Here is an 18,517-nt window from a genome sequence, read left to right on the forward strand (position 1 = left end):
TTTTTCCAGGTGTCTTCAGCCCAGTCGTGTGACATCAGTCAGCTTCTAACAATTGTGAGCAGATCCTGAATGCTGCAGAATAAGGTTCACTCTCTACATTCTCCTGTGATTGCGGGGTGCTTAATGAGTGACCCCCAGAGGCCAGACCCTTGGCACCCTGGGCTCACAGGAAGTAAGTTGAATGATCCTAGGTGTCATTCAACTGGAAAAAGCAGTCTGCAGGAGACAATGCCAGAAAGGTAAATTTCCTCCTTTTGTCCAGGTGTCCTTGGTCCAACCACATGACATCATGAGTTCTCTTCATTTTCTTCTTCCATCAGCAAAAAGCAGATCCTAAATGCTGCAAAGAGCAAAATGACCTGATGTTACTCTCTGCAGCATTCAACTCCAGGGTAGCCTGATGTCTCCCTCCCAGGAGATGGGTCCTTGACACCCGGATCAAAGGGAGTTAGTTGAATGGTGCTGGGTATTATTCAAATGGGAAAAGCCATGGGCCTGCAGGGGACATCGCTGGATGGGAATATTTTTGCTTTTTTCCAGGTGTCTTCAGTCTTTTCACTCTCTTCTACCAGATCCTGAATGCTTCTTGACGTGCGTTGCTCTCTATAGCATTCTCCTGTGAGTCCAGGGTGGCCTGATGACTCACTCCCAGGGGGCAGGCCTTTGACACCCTGAATTTACAGGAAGTGAGTTTAATGATGCTGGCTCTACCCCTGACTCTGTCCCCTTTTCCCCTGCCCATGTATACCCCACCTTTTTAATGAAGCGTCCATCAAATGCAGCCCACCAAGGCCCACCAAATGCAGCCTCACCAGTGCCCATCAAATGCAGCCTCACCAGTGCCCATCAAATGCAGCCTCGCCAGCGCCCATCAAATGCAGCCTCACCAGCACACATCAATGCAGCTTACTGGTGCCCTTCAAATGCAGCCTCTCCAGCGCCCATCAAATGTAGAATCTTCAGGGACCATCAAATGCAGCCTCACCAGCGCCCATCAAATGTAGCCTCTTCAGTGACCATCAAATTCAGCCTCACCAGCGCCCATCAAATTCAGCCTCACCAGCACCCATCAATGTAGCTTACCAGCGCCCTTCAAATGCAGCCTCTCCAGCACCCATCAAATGTAGCCTCTTCAGTGACCATCAAATGCAGCCTCACCAGCGCCCACCAAATGTAGCCACACCAGTGCCCATCAAATGAGGCCTACCAGTGCCCATCAATGCAGCCTACCAGTGACCATCAACAAATGTTTGCTTGCTTCCATTCATTCAGGAGTTGGGACACAGACACAGTCCCCCACCGCCGCTGCTCCTCTGACACTATATGCGAATGAAGCGACGGCTGCCTGCTGATGCTGAGACTTAGTTGCTTTCTGCAGAGAGAAGAGAGTAGGAACACCAGTGGCCGGGCTCCCTAGGCAGCCGGGCACCCTAGGTGTGTGCCTACTTTGCCTAGAGGTAGTACTGGCCCTGTTAACAGGAATATATTATAACAGCCATACAAACAGGCCCAATGGGAAGGCAACCCAACTGGGATTAATCACAAGTTGTGACAACAATGCGGCAGTAGAGCAGTGGATCAGAAGTGCTGACAGCATCTGTCTTAAGGGGCGGAATACGGCCTGGCTGGTCTGCGCCTTAACCGGAAGGCCTCCTGAAAGGATGGTGTGTCCCTGCGCTTCCCCTACTCCTCGGGAACCTTTCCCTGACCCTAAGCACTGTTCCTTACAGATGTGTGACCTGTACCTTCACTAGCCAATGGCAAAATGTGCGCCAAACCTGGGAGCCAGGCTCTTAAATAGACTCTGCCTGAGCCAATATAGCCATCAAAGTCACATGGGGTTCCAGCATCCAATCAGATAGTGGCCTTCTTGTGACAGAGGGAACCATAGAGGATCTAGGTTCCCCTCTACTTCTGCCTTCATCTGCATTGATGCTGCAAACAAGCACCGCCTGCAGTGGAGACAATAGACAGCACCTGCTTAAAAGCCACGTAAAGATATCCAGGGTAGCTTGATGACTCGCTCCCAGGGTGCAGGCCCTTTAAACTCTGGGCTCACAGGAAGTGGGTTGAATGATGCTGGACATCACTCAAGCCCCAAAAGGGGCACATCTGCAGGGGATGGTGCTGAGATGAGTATTTACAGGAACTTCACTGGCCTGCACAGATTCCTTACCACAACCCCATAGAACACCTTTGAATGAATTAGAGTGATGTCTGCCAGCCAGGCACCTCAATTATCACAGCACCATGGTTGTTATGGTGTCAGAATGATTGAAGCACATTGTAATATAAATGATATAGTTCAACTCACCATAATGCAGAATCGGTAGGAGCTCCGAGTGTGTCACTTGCCACGTCACCTGCCACCAGATGCAGCTTGTTACTTGCCATGTCCCCTCCCACCAGATGAGGAATGTCACTTGCCATGTCCCCTGCCACCAGATGAGGAATGTCACTTGCCATGCTGCCTGCCACCAGATGAGGAATGCCACTTGCCATGTTGCCTGCCATCAGATGAGGAATGTCACTTGCCATGCTGCCTGCCACCAGATGAGGAATGCCACTTGCCATGCTGCCAGATGAGGAATGCCACTTGCCATGCTGCCTGCCACCAGATGAGGAATGCCACTTTCCATGTCTCCTGCCAGTGCCACCAGATGTGGATTGTCACTGCATTGGTGACACTGATTCATTTAGCAGAGAGTGGTTGTTCTTGAGTGAGGGCGCACATTCTGAATGCTGTGAGGGCGGAAGAACGGTGATGCTAGGCTAGGCGGGCGGAGAGAGATGAAGTCATCTCTGCTCGCCAGCTCGCTTCTCTCATCCGCCCACCCGCCTGACTCTCTGATCCACCGGGCTCTCTCACCTACCCACCCGCCTGCTTTGCAATGTCATGACGCCCGGCTGCAGAGATGCTACGGCCCGGTGGTTGGAGACCCCTGCGATAGAACACCTTTGGGATGAATTAGAGCGGAAACTGTGAGCCAGGCAGTCTCTCCAACATCAGTGCCTGACCTCACAAATGTTCTTCTGGAAGAATGGTCAAACATCCCCATAGACACCCTCCTAAATCTTGTGGACGGCCTTCCCAGAAGAGCTGAAGCTCTCATAGCTGCAAAGGGTGGACCAACTCAATATTGAACCCTATGGACTAAGACTGGGATGCCATTAAAGTTTGTGTAAAGGCGGGGTCCCAATACTTTTGGTAATATAGTGTATCAGGAATATGAAATGTTGAGGTAACAAATGCTTTAAAAAGGTCCTGACCGACCTCTAAAGAAATCAAGACAATAATCTCCTACAAAAGAAAAGGTGATATACTGGCCTCTTTGGAGGCCCATGTCTCTTAAGGCCCATACACACGATCAGACTTTTTGACAACAAACATGCAAATTAGCTGTTTTGGAGCAACATCCGACCGTGTGTACGCTCCATCGGACAAACTTTTTTGGTTTTCATCTGACTTTTGTTGGCTGTGCGAACGGACAAACTTTCTGGCAACAAAAGTCCGATGGAGCAAAGTCTGATCATGTGTACAGAAAACCATAGGACTTTTGTACAAAGTACAAACGGGCATGCTCAGAACCAATGCAAAAGATCAGACAACAATACAGAAGTTGACCAAAGGTGGCGGTAAAGAGCCGAAAAACCATGTGATTTGGTGAAAGTTGGCTGAAAAAGTCCTGCTGTGTGTATGCAATACAAGTTCAGGGCCGACGCCCTTTGTACAAAAATCCAAGGGAAAGTTTGTACAAAGTCCTATCGTGTGTATGAGGCTTTACACTCCCCTCCGCTCCAATGCTTGATCCTACATAAGTATGTTCAGCATTCATCAATTACGGAAGTACTGTATGCCTCATAGCTGCAAAGGGTGGGCCAATTCAATATTGAACCCTATGGACTAAGCCCTTGTACACACGGTCGGAGATTCCGACAACCAAATCCGTCGGATTTTGTCCGACCGATCTTGTCCGAAACTGTTGCATACACACGGTCGGACAAAGTTGTTGGAAAATCCGATCTTTCAGAACGTGATGACGTAATTTTGTTATGACGGGATTACGTTCAGGCTAGTAGCCAATAGCTTTGATGTAGGAATTTGATCTGAGCATGCGTGGTACTTTGTCCGATCGGAATTCTCTACACATGATCGGAGTATGTCCGATCGGCCCAGTTTGTCGGAAAATATTTCCAGCAAGTTGGAAAATTTGGTCCGACGGATATTCCGACGGAAACAGTCTGATGCAGACCACACACAGTCGGAATATCCGACAAAACTGTCCGATAGGACACATTCCGACGGATTCTCCGACCGTGTGTACAAGGGCTAAAACTGGGATGCCAATCCTGTGCGTGTAAAGGCAGGCGTCCCAATAGTTCTGACAATACAGTGCACATTGGATTGAGAGATTTCTATATTTTTTTTTAAAACACACCCGTAGTCCTGCCAATATAAGGACATTTGGTGAGTACACCATGTTATATTGGTAAATAGAACATTGCGGCTGTTTCTTACATTTAAATCAACTTCTTCTTCCCCCACAGTAAGTCATTAATGAGTCATTATTCTAGTATTACGCCGCGGAACTCTGAGGATTCTGCTAAGTGATCATAACATGTGCAGGTGTCTCTAATAAGTGAGAAGGTGCCACGCAAGTTATTGTAGCTCATTTAAACGTGGCTTGATGCCAGAACATGGTTCCCGGGTGCCATGTGGAGTTCAGAGGGGTTAGATGACCTTTACTCTTTTTCCCAACACTGAGATGTGCAATGTTTTATCAACAGAGGACAGCTGCACTTTTCTAATCCAGCTAATTGGTCAGAAAGAGCAAGGGGAGCCGCAGACGGTTGCTTATTAATGTCCTTCCATTCTGCTACTCTGCCGTCTTCTGTTCTTTGTAAGTGTAATATTATGTGCCTGTGAAAAATGAGAATATTCATTTGATTGTAATATATTCCCTCCATGTAAGTCATACCTGTATATACAACACTTGAGGATAGGGTGTGCAAAGGGGCCCCATCAGGTGTCCAATGCCGCGTACACACGGTCGGAATTCTCATCAGAAAAAGCTCTGATGGTTTTCCCAACGGAATTCCGATGGAATTCCACTCAAGCTGTCTTGCCTACACATGGTCACACCAAATATCGACCGTTTATAACGCGGTGACGTACAACACGTACGACGTGACTAGAAAAAGGAAGTCCAATAGCTGGTATACTAAAAAGCGCGTGACCTGTTTGGACCCCAATGCAACATAAGCATGCCTCCATCCCTATATTGATAAAAGAAAAATGAAAGTGGATTGTGGGACTTTAAATGAGGCATGGATATGTATTTGAAACAAAAAACAAAAATTAAAACAAAAAGTGTGGCGCTTAGGTGGCAAAAAACCACATGAACCAGTAAGGCACTAATTCAAGCAAAGAAAATTACACACACTTAAAAAAAAAGAAATTATGTGTAAATTCCGTTGTATATTAAGAGATCTTACTCCCAGGTGGAAGAGTGCATGAACCTCATGCACACAAAAGATTAAGGTAAATAAAATTAATTTAACATATACAGTCCATCAAGTGAACGTCTAACAGTCCTTGAAATGTGTAATATCAATCACAATTCCAAACTTGAGGTGACGTGAAAAAAGGTGAAATTCAACTTCTGATGTGTAGAATAATACCACCACCACCGTGATAAAGAAGGGGAGAGGAGGCTTACCAAATGACGTGGACTCAGAGGAAGGCTTACGGCTCTCGAGTCATATGGGCCTGTAGGTTAGAAAACCAGATAATCATACATCTAGTATGTAATCTCCCGCAAGTCTTCAGGTCATGAAATCATCCGTAGCGATCCTCCTATAGTGCTCATCCCACGAAAATAGGGGGCTCAGGTATCAAAGACCATGGAAGTAGAAAACTAGCATAGCGTGACACCGTTTTAACATCCAATTTATTAAAAAATAATAATAAAATTACACTCACATTTGGTTCAATCGTAATAACATAGTCAGAAAGTAGCGATGTCTGTAAGGGGGTCCACCCGACGCGTTTCAACTAAACAGCCGTCCTCTGGGGCTTAAACACCTAGGTGGACTGTTTAAGCCTAGGTGGACAGTGTTGTTTTTTGCAATCCCCCTTACTTCACACACATTTTATAACACGTTTTTTTTTTTTCCTCCATTTAAAACGTCATTATTCATCATAGCTTTTATCATCCAATTTTTATTTTATTTTACTTCACTACATTTATTTTTTCAATTCATTTTATTTATTTACTCTTTCAGATTCTGATCTGTGGCCCATATGTGCATACCTCATACTCTGGTATTGTGGTGTGGCTGTTCGCTTCTCCCGTTGGCCGCTGTTTCCCACTGCCCCTTCTCCATTCCTCCGGGTTCCTTGGAGAGCTATGGCTTAGGATGAGGGGGATGTGTCCCCGCCTCAACCCCGGGAAAGACGGTTCATTCAGTGCCTTCAGTGCCACCATCCTATTCCCTTTTTGGGTCTGTTGGGTTACTTATCTGAACGTGGCCAAAGGTAATGCATTCACATTCAACACCTGCTCTCTTTTTGAAAGCAATGATTTTTCATTTGAGACTGTGACCGACCAATTTATTCATTTATTTCATCTCTTTATTTAGCGATTTTTTGATGCATCCCACTCCTGATGATTGGCTGAAATCGCCATGAAACGCGTAGAGTCCATACTCAGGGATGCCAAGTCAAGTTTGCTACAATCATGAATCTCTTTTATTAATTTATTGTTATATTTATTAGGATAACCATGTTCACCTGCTCTGTATGTCCATTCAATTTTTTAATTGTGATTGCTTGTACCAATTATGTCTATCCATTATATACATTAAATATGTCAATATGATTATTACTACAATAATTATGCTTCTTGTTGCATGATCCATGTATTATATATTATGATACATTATATATACCTACTATTCAGTATCTGTATTTAATTTATTGGATTGATTAGCAATTCTTTATGGGTATACAGATTTTCCCGCAGGGACAGTGACAATGAATAACATTTCAGGTATCCTAGACCATTTCAAATACATATCCATGCCTCATTTAAAGTCCCACAATCCACTTTCATTTTTCTTTTCCAATAGCTGGTAGCCAATAGCTTCTGTCTCGTAGTTGAATCTGAGCATGCGTGATTTTTTGGCGTGTCGGAATTGCATACACACGATCGGAATTACCCATAAAAAGTTTTTCCGTCGGGAAAATTGAGAACATGCTATCAATTTTTGGCTGGCGGAAATTCAGACAGCTAAATTCCGAGGGAGCGTACACACGCTCGCATTTTCCGATGAAAAGCTCTCATCGGTCTTTTTCTGGCTGGAATTCCGATCGTGTGTATGCGGCATTCAAAAGGAAGTCACTTATCCCCTGTGATAGAAGACGTCAGGGGTGCACTGACAACTCATGGGGCCCCTGGCCAATAGGAGATTATGGGGCCCCCAGGCAATAGAAGAAGATTATGGGGCCCTCGGGCAATAGGAGATTATGGGGCCCCCAGGCAATAGGAGATTATGGGGCCCCCAGGCAATAGATTATGGGGCCACACAGTATACACACACACATACAGTATACATACACAGACACACAATATATACACACAGTATACACACACAGAATACACATACACACACTGAAAAGTTACTGGAGAGGTGGGGCAGCTATAATCTTGGGATTTTTTTTAAAAACAGAGATTTTTGCATGCTGTCCCTGGTTTTATTGCGTCTGGCAACCCTGATGGGGCCCCTTGGTGGCATGGGGCCCTCGGGCAGTGCCCGAGTGCCCGAATGGTCAGTCCGCCCCTGGAAGACATATCAGCTCACCTCTATGGTGGCCTCTGCCTCCTAACTCCCCTCCAATCCAAGGCTGCAGCCTCCAACAGATTCCTTGGCATTTAACCAGGGCTTTTTTTCTTACAAAATAGGTGTAGGAGCTCCCCTCTTCTGAGTTCCTCCTTGTCTAAGTGCCCTACGCTCTTCTGAGCACGGCTCCTTGGTTCCACCCCCTACCCACCTCCCAGTTCTGCCCCAAGTATCATTGTGTGGTGCTAAAAAATGAGTATGGATAATAACTAGAAAAGCAGTAAACTAGATCCCCTGAAGCCAGCAACAATAAGCCAGTACCAAGAGACCCGACACCAGCAACAATAGATCCTTCACACAACAATAGAGTCCCCTAGCAACAATGGACCCTACACCAGCAACAATAGGTCCCCCCAGCAACAATAGACCTCACCCCGGTGTCCTATCATATATGGTCCCCCATCGGATAGTGTCCGCTGTGTACTGCGCATGCGCAGTACACAGTACACACATATTCCGAAGATAGCCGAGGATAAACGGCGCCTGCGGCATGAGTCCAGGTTCTATCCCCACCATCCAAGTGGACATAGAGTAGGAATATAAAAGAGGCGAGCGCAGCGAGTCCGAAGCGTGGCGAGCGCAGCGAGGCCGGGGCCGAAGCGTGGGCCCGCGAGGGGCCCTCTAATTTTCCCAACCCTATATCCGCTTGGATGGTAGGGCTACCACCTCCACTCACGGCGCAGGCGCCGTTCATCTTTGAAGATTTTCCGAAGCTTCTTCTGCCCCATACTGCACATGCGCAGTACGGGGCGGACACTATATGATGGCACGACACTATCTGCCAGAACACCGGCAACTATAGATCTCTCACACAACAATAGACCCCACCCCAGCAACAATAATTCCCCCATACAAAAATAGTAGATTCCTACCAGCAACAAGAGACCCTCGCACAGGAATATATCCCCACCAGTGACAGTAGATCTCCCAGTAGCGAGCATCATTAGACCCTCCAGCACGCCCCACACCCCACCAGATGCAGCTTGTCTACATCGCTCGCCCCCCCCCCTTTCCTGGCCGGCCGGGTAGCGTGCTCGGACAAGGGTCTGATGTGGACCTGGGGGGACCCCATGCCGATATTTTTCGGCGTTGGGGTTCCCCTTTAAGTCCATACCAGGTGGCAGGGCCAGCGACGTCTCCTTCGCGAGCCCTGCCTACCTGGAGACCCGCTCGAATGAGCGGACTTTTCTCCGGGCGGGAAAAGTCCGTTCATTTCCAAAGTACGGCGGACTGGCATACACACACCCGGATTGTCCGCCAAAATGCGAGTCCGCCGTACTTTCGGGTCAAAAAAGTCAACTGGAGGCTACACACGGGGAGATTGTCCGGCGGACTTGAGTTTGCCGGACTTTTCCACCCGATTGTTTGATCGTGTGTATGCGGCATTAGGCAGGTAAAGCAACAGATGTCCGTGTTTTTAAGAGTTCTGATTTATGTGTAATTCTTGCTTTTCCTTTGCTTTGCTATAGACAAAGGTGTTTCCATTCCCCATTGTCAAGTCATCCCCCCAAAAATCACCTCTGAGCTTTTTCTTTATAGAAGAGGCCTATAGGCACCATAGACTTGAGTGGTACATTTCTCCTAATATACATTAGTGGCATCTCCTGCTGAGGTCTGCTGTAGACATGATTTTGTCAGGAGCTGTCTACAATCGTGAGCTTTCTTCAGGTTCCTTTGTTACTTTATTGTTCTACCCAGAACATATCTCTAATTACCAACCTACCCCCACAGCCTAGAGTGCTTTTAATTAATGATGATCCTTAGCACATTAACGTCAGTGTTTCCTGGGCCAAAGAGCTTACAGTCCAGCATGATTGCCTCCTTGTCATCTTATAGCATAAACAATAGCAATCTTCCATCTGGCTGGTGTTAGAACTATCCCTTAGGAGACGGGGTGTTTGAACTCAGGAGGTATCTACGCAACAATGAGGGAAAAAAAAAATAAGTTTCTGCATCCAAGGCTCGATGTGTCAATGACTGTCAGGAATACCATCTGTCTTACAAGTAGGTGATTGTCAGTGTTGAAGCAGTTCTGTGCTCTAGTGACTTATAATACATACATACAGTATACTGTATAAATATGATTTATATATATATATATATATATATATATATATATATATATATATATATATATACAGAATACTGTGCAAAGTGTTAGGCAGGTGACTGTAAAGTACAAATGCTTTCAAAAATATATATTTTATTTGTTTATTTTTATCAATTTACAAAATGCAAAGTGAGCGAACAGAAGAAAAATCGAAATCAAATCAATATTTGGCGTGACTGCCCTTCAGCCCTAAACCAGCATTAATTCTTACATTTGCACACTTTATACACTTGTAGGGGATTTTGTAGGATTAGAGTCAGGCGTGTGATTAACCAATTATACCAAGCAGCTGCTAATGGTCATCAATTTCAAATGTAGGTTGAAACACAATCATTAAAGTGTTTGTTACCTTACAAAAAAAAATAAAAAAAAATATGGGTCCTGTTCCTTTAAAGCATGATATACAGCACAGTGCTTGTGCTGTGCAATTTGGCCCCCTGTATTACCTGAAATATTTGTCTGATCCTGCCCCTCCCCCCTGTAACCTGACCACAGTTTATCATGGCTGCCGAGCCCTGACATCGTGGTCAGTTTACGTGCCTTTGTCATCCGCAGCTCTGCTTTGTCCTTTCTCCCCACTCCCCTCTCTGCCTGTCAGCTCTTACAAGTGGCAGCTCCCCCCCCCCCACTAAAATTACTCTCAAATCTCTTCGAGTTTTCACACAAACGTTTGCTAATGACAAGTGCCCCTGTGTCTGTGCTTTATAAATAAAATTTTGCTATGTACCTTATTTCAGAACGCCGATCGGCGCTCACATAACTGGCATGCTTTCTCTTCCTCCCCTCCTGACGTCAGCGGAGGACACTGCTACACTGCTATTATATATGTGTCCTCCCCGATCCATCCCTGTTGGGATGTGGCCGGAGGTTTTGCTTTTGTGTTTGCAATGCACTGTAGTACACATTGGACTTACACTGAGAGCTTTCATCGTCTTGTATTAAGATTAAGGCACCAGGTGATGTCTCTTTTGTTTGATTGATTCATCACCTGGCCCTGCCCACTGTCATATTGCAACACTCTATATTCCATCACATTATGCAGCTGTTATCTCCCGGGTCCACTCCCCAAAGCTCAGCTGTCTGGGCCTTGTTCAGCACCTCTGTAGCAGATCACACTGTTGCTATCTGCAAACTGTGTCTCAGGCACATCAAATGTGGCAAAAACACCAACCATTTGGGTAACACATACTTAACAAGGCATTTAACATCCAACCACTCAGCCTGTTGGCAAGGGCACCTAAAAGCTACACAAAAGGAGCACAAATCTGTCCCACCTCCTCCTTACCCACTTCAGTTTGCCCCTGCTATACTGAATCATTACCTCTTAGCAGCCTCCACTACCAGGAATAATGGTATAGCACAGGGAGTCTCAGGTCCTAGTAGAACATCTGCCGGCAGCACACCACCAGCTGTAGACTGTAGCCGGTAAATTTCTATGCCTCATCTGCTGCAGCGGAAAAACAAAATACAGTCCATGCCACCCAAATGCCCAACGTCTAAATGCAAGCATGTCAAAGCTCTCCAACTTCTGCCTTTCAGCCTGGTGGATTCTGCCCCCTTCTGTGAATTCGCACAATGTGCTGTACCACAATGGTTTACATTGCTAGGAATTACAAACCAGTAGACGAATGGGACTGGGTGACATCACTTGTTGCTAATGATGCTGCGGATTCTAGCAACCCACTTCTTTCTTAACAGTCATTGACAGGCAGCTATCATATATGGTAGTGACATACATATGGCAATATTTGTTTCAAACTTTCTTTTGTACTAATCCTTGAGTTCATCCCTACTGCCAGCTAGGTCCACCTAATATAAAGTGACCAGATTTCTAAAATGAAATGAGGGGATATCATACTTACCACACCCACTTTTATTGGGGGGTAGAGCAGGAGGCAGGGCTAATAGCGACTCATGAAGCATGCCACACCAAAGTTGGGCGAGGCCAAATTGTACTAACAGTGGGAGGGCTTAAAGGGGTATGATTTAATAACACCTAAGCCTTTTTTGCTCCGAGTCAAAAATGTATAATATGCAGAGTGCAGGAGTCAGGGGTCAGAGAAATGTAGCACACAGAGTACAGGTTCAGGTGTAATTAATCACACAGCAGAGGCCAAAAGTAAGTAAAGCGCAGAGTGTCTACCAAAAAAGCTGGCTATGTGGTAGGAATAGATGCTTCTCTTCCCCCCCACACCTGCCCGAAAATGCAGCAAGCTGCATTGATAGATAAGGCTCTAAGTTCTTTCCCGGGACAAGTAGTGGCAAGAGAAATGCAGCGGGATTGGAGGCTGACCCCACCCCCTTCCCTCTGCATTCCTTTTGCCATCGCTTGTCTCTGGAATTAAATGGTAGCTATCATGGCAGTTGTCTCCTTGCTAGATGCGTTGTTGGACATCCATGGGGAAAAACGGGGCATCCTGTCCGATCACATAGTTAGCAATTCACAGAATATAGGAACATGGGACAAAGTACTACATGTATTTTGTCCCCTGGGGGGACAGAACATGCTAATTAAAGTGGTTGTAAAGGCAGAAGGTTTTTTATCTTATTGCATTCTATGCATTAAAGAGGAGTTCCACCCAAAATTGGAACTTACACTTACCTGATTCCCCCCCCCCCCCCCGGTGCCACAATTGGCACCTTTCAGGGGGGAGGGGGGTGCAGATATCTGTATATATCTGTATAATACGGGTATCTGCACCCACTTCCGGGAATAGACTCCCACAGGAGTAGGGTTGCCACCTTTTCTTCGTGCCAAACCCGAACACTTTTGCAGCACAGGGCAATTTAATATTTTTATTTTTTTTCTGTAAACACTATAGGATTATAAAAGATCTGGCATGCAAGGAGAGTAGTAATGTAGTGCATAAACCGTGCCTTGGCAAACAGTGGGTATGGCCAAATTGCTGACATTATCACCCCACCCTTCAGCCAAACCTGCCCCCAAACAGCTGCCCGCAGCTCCTGGATGGCAACAGATTTGTGTATGTCTATCTCGGTTACTTGGGGAGCCACAGCCTAGTCTGAATAATGCGTCCGGGTTTCGGGTGGACTGAAACCCGGACACGTGATTAAAAACCCGAACTGTCTGGGTGAATCCCTTTACAGGTGGTAACCATACACAGGAGTCACGCCCTTTACGCACCCCCCGCTGTCTTCCCCCCCCCGCTGTCTCCTGGGACCATTTGGAATGTGCAACGCAACTTGCGCATGCGCAGTAGAGGACTGGGAAGTGAAGCCGTAACGCTTCACTTCCTGATTCCCTCACCGAGAATGGCGGCGGCAGCAGCCGAGAGCCGAGCGTTTGAGCGGCTTCGGCTGCCGACATCGCTGGACCCCAGGAAAGGTGAGTGTCCATTTATTAAAAGTCAGTAGCTGCAGTATTTGTAGCTGCTGGCTTTTAATATTTTTTTTTTTTTTAGGTGGACTCCCGCTTTAAGATAAAAAAACTTCTGTGTGTAGCAGCTCCCCTCAGCCCCTCTAATACTCACCTGAGCCCCATCTCTATTCAGCAATGTTACATAGTTAGTCAGGTTGAAAAAAGTCCATCCAGTTCAACCAATGAAAAAAAATGATAATAATAAATATATCATTCAATCCCATATACACAATCCTTCACCTACGGTTGATCCAGAGTGCTTGCACGAGTGCTTGTCTGGGACTTCCCTCCTGATTGGCTGAGAAACAGCAGTGGCTCCATTGGCTCCCGCTGCTGTCAATCAAAGTCAGTTAGCCAATCAGGAGAGAGAGGGGACGGGCCAAACAGCGTCTCAGTGTCTGAATAGACACACGAAGTTGCAGCTCATCTCGGAATGCCTCTATTGCATGCTGCTTGCTGTGGGGGCACTCGACAGGAGCACCGAAGAGGGGCCCGAGAAGAGGAGCATCTGGGCTGCTCTGTGCAAAACCAACTGCACAGAGCAGGTAAAGAGGACATGTTTGTCATTTTCAAACAAATAAAAACTAGACTTTATTATCACTTTAAAAAAGAAATGACGAGTCTTCTTTTAAATGAAAATTCCCCTCTTAGGGCTTGTTCACATATATGGCAGGGAGTCAGGGACTGCTTTGGATTGCTTTTCAGAGGTGTTTGACAGGTGGTGGGGAGGCGTTGTGTCGCCTCACTGCCTGCTTTAACCCCCTTGGACCCTGCACTAAAGTGCCACAATGCATGCACTGCATGCGGTTGTGGGTCACTTGCAGAGTGGCCCCATTGGAGGACTTTATATTTTTAATCATATTTATATTTTTCACTAGTTTTTTCACCTATATATATATATATATATATATATATATATATATATATATATATATATCATTCTTTATATTGGTTTGGCCATTTACGAATATATTTTTTGGACATTTATTTATTGTTTAAAAATATGAATTAGGATTGGTTTGTGGCGGATACTAGCACTCGTCACTTTATATATACTGCTGCTCATACATATTGTACATATATATGATTTGCACTTCAACTTTGTAGTAATATTTCATTTTATGTACTATATTTTTATGTATATAATTTCACTAGTTTGTGTCATAGTTTTTGGTATATGCACTGATTCTCTTTTTAATATAGGTGCTAGCATTTGCACTTTATTTATTTTTTTATATATTTTTAAATATTTTTCACTATCCTAAATTGAACAGCGCCATATCCCATATCTAGAGTTTTACCTACTGCAGAGTACCCCCATTAACTAGAATAGGGTTGAGATCAGTGGAAGATAGTGCCTGCTTAAAGGGTTTGTAAACCCTGTAAAAAACAAAGAAAAAAAAACCCTGCAAGACAAAGGCATAATGAGCTAGTATGCATAGCACACTAGCTCATTATGAATTACTTACCTGAGATCGAAGCCCCGCAACGGTCCTCGTTCACTGCTCCAGCGGCTGACATCTCTCTGGGGGGTATCGCGGCTCTGGCGCTGTGGTTGGCCGGAGCCGCAATGACGTCACTCCCACACATGCGGGAGCCGCCGGTAACGGCACAGTACAACGCTTTCTTAAGTGCACATGTGCCGATGACATCGGCGCATACAAATACAGGGATATGCGGGTGCATGCAGGTTTAGGAGATATCCAGTGTAGCTACAGGTAAGCCTAATTATAGGCTTGCCTGTAGTATAAAGTGGTTGTAAGGGTTTACAACCACTTTAAAGCAACCGGGAGTCAGGGCCGTCTTTAATATTGATTGGACACCGGGCAAAAAAATTTTTGGGGGCCCCCTCCCATGCAATTTCACTCTCCACCTGCTCTGACACATACAATAAATAGCAGCTAGACTTAAAATCAGTTTACTTTATCAGGTCAGGCAGCAATTGTGATTGGTTGCCAGAGGTTACAGCATATCATTACTGCTTACTGACTGGTTGCTAGAGGTTACAGCACACATTACGGCTCACTGATTAGTTGCTAGAGGTTACAGAAAATGATTTCTGCTTGTTAATTAGTTGCTAGAGATTACTGTACAGTAATACTGCTCACTGATTGCTAGAGGTTACAGCACATCATCTTCTCACTGCAGGGAAGCAGGATATACATATGAATGTCACCTTTATTTACATATCAATGCAAATGGCCACAGCTCTTTGCTTAGTAATGTCGCTGCTATTTATATATGAATGCCAGTTATTTACATGTAAACACAGGGTCTGCAGGTGAGTCATCTGTACACAACAACAGGGCTAAAACTTCAAGGGACAAGGAAATTTAAAGCGGGAGTCCGCCGTTTTTTTTTTTAAAAAGCCAGCAGCTACAAATACTGCAGTTGCTGACTTTTAAAATAGTGACACTTACCCGCCCAGTGCGCCCGTGATGTCGGCACCCGAAGCCGATTTCTCGATCATCTCTCGGGTGCTGCCGCCGCCATCTTGGGTATGGGAATCAGGAAGTGGAGCCTTTTCGGCTTCATTTCCCGGGTTCCCTACTGGGCATGCGCGAGTCGCGTTGCGCAATAAGGATGGTCCCCGCTGTCTCTGGGATCCCTGTGTTTCCCAGCAGGCAGCGGGGGACTTTCGGAAAGGGGCGTAGATTCTGCGGAAAGGGGCGTAGCTTCTGCAGAAGCTACGCCGGAAGTGGGTGCAGATACCTGTACTGTACAGGTACCTGCACCCCCTTCCCCCCTGAAAGGTGCCAATTGTGGCGCCGGAGGGGGGGAGGATTCCAATGAGCAGAAGGTCCACTTTAGGGTGGACCTCTGCTTTAAACTGGGATAGTTGGCAAGTATGAGGCAGCTGCTTTGGGCCCCACATCAATGACAGGGCCCAGGGCAGCTGCCCCTTTTTGCCCTGCCTTAAAGACGGCCCTGCTGGGAGTATTCCTGCCATGGCATGTCTAAAGCCCTGGTCACTGCAGCTAAAGGGATAAATGTTGGGGGGGAGGGGTAAAACCATGGCTCAACTGGGAGGTTTCACTGCCTCCCAATCACTAATGAGCCCTAACTGTTCCATGAAGTCTCGAATAAGTTTTCAGTTTATGACTTCTTGTTTACCAGTTTCAGTTTGATGTCCTACCAACTCGGTATAGTTAAAATGTAGGTTCCTGTGCAAGCTGGCTTCACCAGTGGAGACTAGCATTAAAATTTCTGCAAGTTAAAGTTGTGATGGTATCAAAATCCTAATTAGTTTAAAGATTAACTTAAAAAAAAAAAACGATCAATTCTCAATAAACCCGCAAGACCCCTTTGTGTTCTCAAATGCCCTTAAGTTGCATAATAAAGAGAGGCCTTTGTTCATGCAAGCAAAGTATTACCAATCAAAGTGGCAAAACGGGGAAAGAAAAGGCAAATGCTCCAGCCTATTACTGTAACAATCCAATTACAGTACAATGCCTATCAAAGTTAACTTCACAGGTTACAGCTTCTAATTGCCTGACAAAAACTGACACTTCAGTCGCAACAGCATAATATAATCAGAGCCCAAATTAAGTTTGATCGCAGGCAGAAAATGATGCTATCACTCGTTGGCTTTGGGAAACAGAAGATCAACCGGAGCGATATCAAGGATCAGTAATGAAAATTATTCATTAATGGCATTGGGGTTTTTTGATAATGGGAATGACACAGTTCAGATGGCTTCAAAATAACACTATTAATTAAAAGAGATGATAGGCCTAACAAAGCATAGAGAAACAGTGGAACCTTTTCTTCTGCTCTTGTTAAGGTGAACGATGACAATGGTTCTGAACATGAGGGTGCAGGAAGGGGGTCTGCAGATAGCTGCCGTTTGCTTTTTAAACGCAAATGGGCACGCACGCCAAAAGAGCATCGGGAATGATATACAGTGTATCTTGTGTTCTTTGCTTTAGGCTCAATAAGCGTTTTTTTTTTTTTTTTTAAAGTTTGCTTTGAAAGTTTTGTTTTTGAAAAGTGATGGGTGTACTTTTTAACCACTTTCAGACCGGACCATTTTGCTGGCTTAAGACCAGACCACTTTTTTTGCGATTCGGCACTGCGTCGCTTTAACTGACAATTTGCGCGGTCGTGCGACGTGGCTCCCAAACAAAATTGACGTCCTTTTTTTCCCCACAAATAGAGCTTTCTTTTGGGGGTATTTGACCGCCCCTGCGGTTTTTATTTTTTGCGCTATGAACAAAAATAGAGCGACAATTTTGAAAAAAAAACGCATTCTTTTTTACTTTTGTTATAATAAATATCCCACAAAATATATAAAAAAAACATTTTTTTCCCTCACTTTAGGCCGATATGTACATATTTTTGGTAAAAAAATTATTGATTGGTTTGCGCAAAAGTTATAGCGTTTACAAAATAGGAGATAGTTTTATGGCATTTTTATTAATAATTAGTAATGGCGGCGATCAGCGATTTTTATTGTGACTGCGACATTATGGCGGACACATCGGACATTTTTTACACATTTTTGAGACCATTGTAATTTTTACAGCAATCAGTGCTATACAAATGCAGTGATTCCTGTGTAAATGACACTGGCAGTGAAGGGGTTAACCAGCGGGTGGCAGTGTAGGGGTTAAGTGTTCCTAGGGGCGTGTTACTAACTGTGGAGGGCTGGGCTTTCTTTTAGTGAACACTGATCTCTGCTTCAATCACATGGAGCAGAGATCAGCGTCACTTGTTGCTAGGCAGAACGTGGAGATGCTGTTTACAATGGCATCTCCTCGTTCAGCCGCCCTGTTAGACGATCATGGGTATGCCCATCAAGTCTGCGGGACCCGCGACGACTCACGGGGGTCCCGACCGGCAGGGCGGCATTTAAAACTGGACATACCTGTACGCCAATATGCCTGCCCGTGCCATTCTGCTGACGTACATCGGCGTGTGCCGGTCGGGAAGTGGTTAAGAAAATAGTATTTTCCCCCCCAAAAAAAGATCTAGCTAAAAAGCTGAATATTATTTTACACCAAAACTTGCAAAACTTAATAAACATAGCTGTGACAAACCCATTTTGGACTGGGTCTTTTGGAGGGGACTATGGACTAGCCTCCTACCCAGGGCCGTCTTTGAGGCAGGGCAAAAGGGGCAGCTGC

Source organism: Lithobates pipiens, unplaced genomic scaffold, assembly GCF_037356315.1.
Source record: "Lithobates pipiens isolate NorthernLeopardFrog02 unplaced genomic scaffold, aLitPip1_a1.2 Scaffold_30, whole genome shotgun sequence".
NCBI classification, from domain to species: Eukaryota; Metazoa; Chordata; class Amphibia; order Anura; family Ranidae; genus Lithobates; species Lithobates pipiens.